The sequence below is a fragment of the Malania oleifera genome, chromosome 8 (assembly GCF_029873635.1).
Source record: "Malania oleifera isolate guangnan ecotype guangnan chromosome 8, ASM2987363v1, whole genome shotgun sequence".
Taxonomy (NCBI): domain Eukaryota; kingdom Viridiplantae; phylum Streptophyta; class Magnoliopsida; order Santalales; family Ximeniaceae; genus Malania; species Malania oleifera.
In genome coordinates this window covers 30079706-30088741 of record NC_080424.1, presented here as the reverse complement: position 1 = coordinate 30088741, position 9036 = coordinate 30079706, and positions in this window count along the sequence as shown.

Genomic DNA, 9036 nt, shown 5'->3' with positions numbered 1-9036 from the left:
TGATTTCCCACTGCCCCTTACGTCAAGTGGCAACACTAACATATACATGATCGTGATCATATAGCTACGGTACCGTGTTTTGTGAAAGCCTAAACCAAACCATCTGCGTTCTGATAACATATAGTAAATCTCATATAAAACCTTAGCCCTTACGCTGGCATATTATGTAAAACCCCAACCCTTACGCCGGCATATCATATAAAAGCTTATAGTTTGAAATCCCTGTACCATTTTTAATTTCTTCCGGAAAACAGTAATAACATGCTTATTCTGAAAACATAATATTCTGATATTACATAAAATCTTATAATTTCATACTTATGCCACACCAAAATAAATATTGTTCATTTTGTAAAATCTACACAAAATCTTATCCCTTGCTGAACTGTATTAAAATCATTTTCCTGTTAATAGCAGTATTTTCAAACTAAATTCTATAACATACATAATTTCTTTGAAAATAAAAATTGAATATTAATAAATAATTTCATGAAAATACTGACTTAGTTTATCCCCTTACCTGACTTATGAAAAAGCCACAAATTACTCCAAAATCACACTCGTGTGTTCCCCAGCTCAACACCCTAAAATTTGCATTTCCCCCAACAAAACTTCAGTATAAACCCATCTAATACCTTCATTAACCTAGAAATACCAAATACCTTAATAAATATTAAAATAATCAACTTACCCAAATTTTGGGATGGTTCCCAAGTTAGCCTAATTGATGACCATTTTTAATTTCTTCCTGAAAAACAGTAATAACATGCTTATTCTGAAAACATAATATTCTGATATTACATAAAATCGTATAATTTCGTACTCATGCCACACCAAAATAAATATTGTTCATTTTGTAAAATCTGCACAAAATCTAATCCCTTGCTGAACTATATTAAAATCATTTTCCTGTTAACAACAGTATTTCCAAACTCAATTCTATAACATATATAATTTCCTTGAAAATAAAATAAATAATTTCATGAAAATATTGACTTAATTTATCCCTTTATCTGACTTATGAAAAAGCCACAAATTACTCCAAAATCACACTCGCGTGTTCCCCAACTCAACACCCTGAAATTTGCATTTCCCCCAACAAAACTTCAGTATAAACCCATCTAATACCTTCCTCAACCTAGAAATACCAAATACCTTAATAAATATTAAAATAATCAACTTACCCAAATTTTGGGATGGTTCCCAAGTTAGCCTAACCAACGAATCACTCTAGCAGATTTGTAAAGAATCTTCCCAAGAGTGACGTGGCGGCTTTCAATCATCAAACCGGCGAAGAACGGGGTCGGATTTATAGAGAGATGAGGGAGAGAGTCGTAGGAGAGAGAGAGAGAAAGAGAGAAAGAGAGAGAGAGAGAGGGGGGGAGAGGAAGAGAGAGGGATTCTGTAAATTTTTTCATAGCAAAAATGGGTTCTTGAGCTTATATAGAAAGCTTGTCCACGTGGCCTCGTCGACAAGTCACATTTTCTCGTTGACGAGTCAATGAAGAAAGTTCATCGACGAACACCTTCTCCTCATCGACAAGTTTCAAAGTCTAAAATAGTCCTCTCGGTAACTTTTTGTTGACAAGACGCAAGTCCCCATCGACGAGCCCAAGAATCCTGCTCGTCGACGAGCACTTCTTCACTCCTTGAAGAGACCCTGCTGAAATTCTTTAAGAAAATTCTTTTTTCTCTCCTTCTCTTATTATTTAATTACTATAATTCTTCGAGTCTCTACATTCTTCCCTCCTTATAAAAATTTGGTTCTTGAAACTTACTATCTGTATTGACACCATCCTTTAAAAGAAAATGAACTACTTATTTTATTACTTACCCTCACTTGTGGCGGAGGAATACCGTGGTTACATTCAGGTTTCTGGGAGATTACAATACACAAACTAAAATTCTCTCAAAAGCAAAGTACTACCTATTCTATAACCTACAATACTACTTATACATGTCTCATCTTGCTTTTCATGAAATTAAATCATACTACATTTACTTTACCCATATACCTAGTGTTGATCTCCACTGAATAAGTGCAGGTGTTCCTATCATATCTGCTCCTCGAGCTCTCATGAGGCTTCCTCTATCGCATGATTTCTCCACAAAACTTTCACTAATGGAATCCTTTTATTGCGCAATTCTTTATCCTTTTTGTCCAGAATCTGCACTGGAGTTTTTTCATAAGCCAAAGTATCACTGAGTTCTATCTCACCATAACTGATCACATGGGAGGGGTCTAGGACGTATTTCCTCAACATGGAGACATGGAATATGTCGTGTATTCTGGACAAAACGGTTGGTAAGGCTAGCCTGTAGGCAACTGACCCCACTCTCTCAAGGATCTCAAACGGACCAATAAACTTAGGGTCAAGCTTACCTTTCCTTCCAAATCTCATAATTCCCTTTAATGGAGTTATTTGAAAAACACGTGATCTCCAACATCAAACTCCAGTTTCCTGCGGCGAGTATTAGCGTAACACTTCTGTTATCTTTGAGCTGCATTGATTCTATTTCTGATGAGCCGAACTTTATCATATGCTTGCTGCACTAGCTCTGTCCCCACAACTCGTCGCTCACCTATCTCATCCCAATATAAAGGAGAATGACATCTTATACCATAGAGCGCCTCACAAGGTACCATGTCAATACTGGCTTGATAGCTATTATTATATACAAACTCTAACAGTGGCATATACTGGGTCCAACTACCCCCAAAATCTAACACGCACGCTTGCAACATATCTTCTAATATCTGAATCACCCTCTCAGTTTGGTCGTCAGTCTAAGGATGAAATGTCTTACTAAAGGATAACTGAGACCCCAGAGCCTTCTGAAAGCTCCTCCAAAACTGCGATGTGAAATGTGGGTCTTGGTCTGACACTATAGACACTGGCACAACATGAGAACGGACTATCTCCTAAACATAAATCTTTGCCAGTCTGTCCATGAAGTAGTTGACTTTAATAGGAATAAAGTGAGCGGTCTTCATCAATCTATCAACGACCACCCAAATAGCATTCGGACCATGTGGTGTCGGTGGCAAACCCGTCACAAAGTCCATAGATACATGATCCCACTTCCATTCTGGGATGTAAAGTGGCTACAATTGGCTCGTCGGCCTCTGGTGCTTAGCCTTTACCTGCTGGCACGTCAGACACTGATGTACGAACTCAAAAATTTCCCTCTTCATGCTACTCCACCAGTGAGACTCTCACAAATCCCTATACATTTTGTACTACCTGGATGAAGCGTGTACAAGGACCTATGAGCCTCCTCTAAAATCGACCTTCTGATATCAATATCTGCATACACACACAAACTAGAACAGAAAATTAAAGCCCCGTCATCAGAAATACTGAATCCCTATCTTTGTCCATCCTACACCCTAGCTATCAGCTCTGCTAATTTTGCGTCATCTCTCTGAGCTGTCTTAATTCTTTCCTATAGAGTGGGTTGCACTACCAGGCTGGCAAATAAATGCCTGAGGATCACTCTCTACCAATTCTACACCGAGTCTCTCTAGATCCATCCGAATCGGATGCTGAACCTCCATAGCTACCAGTGCTGGTCCTATTGATTTCCTGCTCAGAGCATCGACTACCACGTTTTCTTTCCCTGGGTGATAACTAATAGTGCAGTCATAGTATTTAATAAGTTCTAACCACCTCCTCTGTCTCATGTTCAGCTCCTTTTGAGTGAAAAAGTACTTCAAACTTTTGTGATCGGAGAATATCTCACATCTTTCACCGTACAAGTAATGCCTCCAAATCTTTAACGCGTGTACCATTGCAGCCAATTCCAGATCGTGGGTAGGGTAGTTCTTTTTATACTCTTTCAATTGTCAGGAGGCATAAGCTACAACCCTACTGTGCTGCATCAATACATAACTAAGCCCTTTCAAAGACACGTCACTGTAAATGACATAAGCTACAACCCTACTATACTGCATCAATACACAACTGAGCCCTTTCAAAGACACGTCACTGTAAATGACATAACCATCACCCCCTGACAGAATACACTAGTGCAGTGACAAGCCTTTGTTTCAATTTCTAAAAGCTCTATTCACAATCCTCATCCCATTCAAACCTAACATTATTCTTGGTCAGACGCGGAGAGGTCCTGATAATGCTGAAAACCCCTCTACAAACCGACAGTAATAACCTACCAGTCCCAAAAAACTCCTAATTTCATGAACGTTCTTCGGTCTTTCTCAATTCAACACTGTCTCAATCTTACTGGGATCCACTGAAATACCATCCCCTGAAATAACATGCCCCAGAAATGACACTTTCCTTAGCCAAAATTCACATTTACTAAACTTAGCATACAACTTCTTTTCTCTGAGCATCTGAAGTACCAGCCATAGGTGCGTCTCATGCTCCTCAAAACTCTTTGAGTAAACCAGTATGTCATCAATGAAAAGTATAACGAACTGATCTAAATACTGGTGAAAAACTCTATTCATCAAATCCATGAATACTGCAGGAGCATTCGTTAGACCAAATGGCATAAGTAGGAATTCATAATGCCCGTACCTGGTCTTGAAGTCTTCGAGACTTCTTCTACTTTTACTTTCACCTGGTGGTAGCCTGATCTGAGGTCAATCTTGGAATAGACTCGCGTACCCTGAAGCTGGTCAAATAAATCATCTATACGGGGTAAAGGATACCTGTTCTTAATTGTTACCTTATTCATTTCCCTGTAGTCTATGCACATCCTCATGGACCCGTCCTTCTTCTTTACAAATAACACTAGAGCTCCCCATGGTGATACACTGGGCCGAATAAAACCCTTATTTAGCAAGTCTTGCAACTGATCCTTTAACTCTCCCAACTCCGCTGAAGCCATTCTGGAAGGAGCTTTAGAGATCGGTGTCGTCCCGAGAAGTAGATAAAAAATGAAATCTACCTCCCGGTCGGGAGGTAACCTAGATAGATCTTCTGGAAAACGTCTGGAAATTCCTTAACCACTGGTGTATTGCCCAGCTTCAATTCATTTTCTAACACGTCCTTTACAAAGGCCATAAACCCCTAATAGTCATCGAGGAGTAATCTTCTCGCCTGTATAGCTTATACTATCTGTGGCGGGGATTGTACACCCGACCCTATGAACCTGAATTCTGGTCTTCGTGGAGGGCTGAATATTACTTCTTTCAAACGACAGTCTATACTGGCGTAATTAGTTGCCAACCAGTCCATACCAAAAATTACATCGAACCCATGCATATCCAATACTATCAAATCAGCTGGCAAGACTTTCTCCTGAATATCAACTGGACAACCTTTAAGCACTCTACTACACCTCAGTACTAACCCTGTTGGTGTAGTTACTAACAATTCGGTGTCTAACAACTGTGTTTCTGCCCCACATAATCTAATACACCCCATAGACATGAACGAGTGTGTGGATTCTGAATCAAACAATACAATAACTTTAAATGAAAGCATGTTAATCATACTTGTCACCACATCGCTGGCTGTCTCAACATCTCCAGGCGTCAAAGCATAGACCCTCGCCGGAGCTACATTCCTCTACTGGCCTCCACGAGGCGCCTGATAGCCTCCCTGGTACAGTCTAGGAGCAGGAGCGGTATCAGGTGGTGTAGGGCAATCTCGCACCAGATGTCCCTGCCTACCGCAGCGATAGCAGATGACTCTCCCCACTTGACATTCTCCCAAGTGTCTCTTTCCACAAGTCTGACAGATAGGAAAATTTTGCACTGCCTAAAACTCATAACCTCCAGTCTCCTGCCTCTGTCCTTTGCCATAGTTTCCTCTCCTCCACTGACCCTGCATAGCTCCCTGCTGGAAGCCTGAAAGAGTAGATCTTTTATTTTGTCCTTACTCCTCTGCATCCATATGCTCACTAGCCTCAACCAAAGCTACTCTATTAACTAACTCAGCAAAATCATGTATCTTCAGTACTACCACCTGTTATATATTCCTCGCCTCAATCCCTTTTCAAACTGCCTCGCCTTCTTTACTTCATCAGGAACAATATATAGGGTGAAGCGGGATAGCTCTATAAACCGCGCTGCATACTGCTGGACCGACTTTTGTCCCTGCTTCAAGTTTAGGAACTCTTCCACTTTAGCCTCCCTAACAGTGGCTGGGAAATATCTATCAAAGAATAGTTCTTTAAGTTGGTCCCATGTCATAGCTATCGGCGTTGTCCTCTGCTGCTCCAAAAGTCTCACGGTAGTTCACCACCTCTCAGCCTCCCCTATCAGCTTATAGGTGGTGAAAAGAACCCTTTGCTCCTCCGTACACTGCAATACTGTCAAAACTTTCTCAATCTCCTGCATCCAATTCTTGGCGGCTGTAGGATCAACTCCTCCTAAAAATTTCAGAGGATTCATCTTGGTAAATTTCTCTATCGTGCACCCATGACCTGCAAACGGGCCTCCCTGCTCTCTGGAGCTCCTAACGATCTCAGTCGTAACCTACTAAGCCACACTATGTAATACCGCATCAGAATCAGCCTCACCTGCACTTGAGAGCCCTGCACCATCACTACCGCTCACATGGGCACTACCTCCTCCAGGGTCCATCCTAAAAAGACAATAAACATGACTTAGGGATCCTATCCTTATAACTTACACATCTAACCAAAATCCCTTATCTTGACATCCTTATCTTATTTCAAGATTCAGTCCTACACTTTAGAAACACAACCCGACAATAGTTTACTATGACTTTCCTGAAATCGTCACCCCAGGAAAAACACAGAAACTACCACGGAAGTCCTACCTCTAAACTGCAAAAAAAAACCTTAAATCCTTTTCCTATACTCTAGTATCGTTTCCGCTGCACTCTAAAGTCTACAGAACCTAACAACTTAGGCTCTGATACCAAACTGTAAAGACATGCCTATTTTACCGTAAATTTTTTTTTCCATAATAACATATAACATAATAATCCTGTACAGTTGAATAATATAATCAACCTGGACCCATGGCTACTAGGGATATACTTGAAATACAATTTTGACACCTAAGCGGCACAAAACATAAAATCATATACATACCAAATCATCCAATTAACACAATACCAGAGTTTTACTACAACTATCATATCCATACACACATCTCAAAATATCCAAAAGTGGCCTAAGGTCACCACCCAAAAATCCGTCAGACCCTAGCAAAATGACTTACCCTTCAGACATGGTAGAACAGTCGAACTCTAGCGATGCAGAACTCTATCTGCCATTAAATCTGGGGCTTCTGAAATGTTTATATAGCTGGGGTGAAACACCTCTCAATAAGGGAAATAAACTAACATCAGTGTATGACAACATGAGTATTTTTGTGATATACATATATTGCAGTGATCCTAAAAAAAATTAAAAATTAAAAATTAAGTAAAAAATTAAAATTAAAAAAATTAAATATATTTATTTATTTAAACTTTGCTGTAGGATTAAAGATCCTTCAGGATTCACGCACCACAGCAGACAGAGGCGCCCCCCCTTATTTCCTTCGTCTCCTCTCTCCCACTCTCCTCCATCTCGTCTCCAATATTCAGTCGATCGGAAATTCGAAAATACCATTGGGCTATGTTCACCGCCATCGACACTATTACTAGAGCGGATCTGTCGTGGGAGTGGCGTAGGTATATCTCCTAGGGTAAGGCCCATTTTCAAACTTACCTCAATTTCTCTCAAATCATAAACTCAATTAACGAATGGAAATTTTCAGGAGATTCGTGGGGAGATTCTCTACAATCTAGTCGAAGCGGGTTTTCGAATTGGAGCTCCGTGGTACTAATCCTAAATCAGGGGCAAGTTTAATAATTTAGACTTTTATTAGGCTATTTAGGGTATTTAGAACCTAGAGGAATTTTAGGGAAAGTTACTCCGAGGATTGTGACGAATAATATGGTGAAATTTGAATTTAAGGGCATAGGGGTTTTGAACGCCGTAAGGCGTAGGTCGGGGTTTTATCGGGCTTTTTAGAAATCAGGTAAGGGGATTAAGTTAAGTGAGTAATTTTATGAAATTTGAATCAATTTAATTGTTATGTTTATATAAATATATTTATTTATTTATTTATTCATTTGGGAATTTAAAGGCTATTTTGAAAACCAACCGTTCGAAATGGATTTTACAAACTTCGGATATATGGTATGGTGTTTCTGAATAAAATGAACGGTGGAAAATTTGTTTGTTTATATGGATATGTTAAAATGTGGAAAATCCTCTGGAAAATGATTTAATTGGTATGGATTATTGTATATCTGAATTTGGGATGTTAAAATACTGAATTGTTCGTGAAATATTGGCATTGTTGCAAAAATGTTGGAACTGTTTATGAAATGCAAGAGTTTGAAATAATGGCCAGTGGCCTAGTATTGTTTGATTGGCCAAGGGCTAGGACTATTATTTGACGGCTGAGGGCCGAGTTTTAATTAGCAGTTGTATGCTGGATTGTATTTTGTGGTCGGGGCCAGGTTTTGGAATAACGGGGAATATATGTGAATTAATGTTTTAAATAGTGATTTATATTATCTAAATTGCACAATATGCTTTAGGAACCTTTGGGACCAACGTATTATGAGCACGATACCATTGCTAGAGATTTTTTATGTGGTCGTGTGCACCCACACCTGTGCTGAGAGGTGTAGGGTGACCTTGTCCGATTTACCTGTGTGAGGTGAATGCACCCCCCTAGATGAGGGCAATCGGACCAGCAATTGGAGTTGCATAGACTCGTGGAGTATGTTAGCAGAGAGTAAAGATGACTATTGTCTGGGTGGATCTCCCAGGACAATAGTCCAGCCTTCGGGCCGCACAACCCATGCCATGGGGGAAGTAAATGGCGTGTTTGTCACTGGGAGTGTCTTATATGCATATCTATTAATTTATGTGAATGCGAATAATTAATGAGACAATTTCGAGGGCTTGCTGAGAAAGGCAAGTGCGTTAGTAGCAGTAATGGTGTTAGAGTAGAGGGAAGCTACTTGTATGGGTGGGTAATCTTCCCTATCCTCGGCTAATTGTGTGTGTGAGGGTAAAATAAGAATGTTT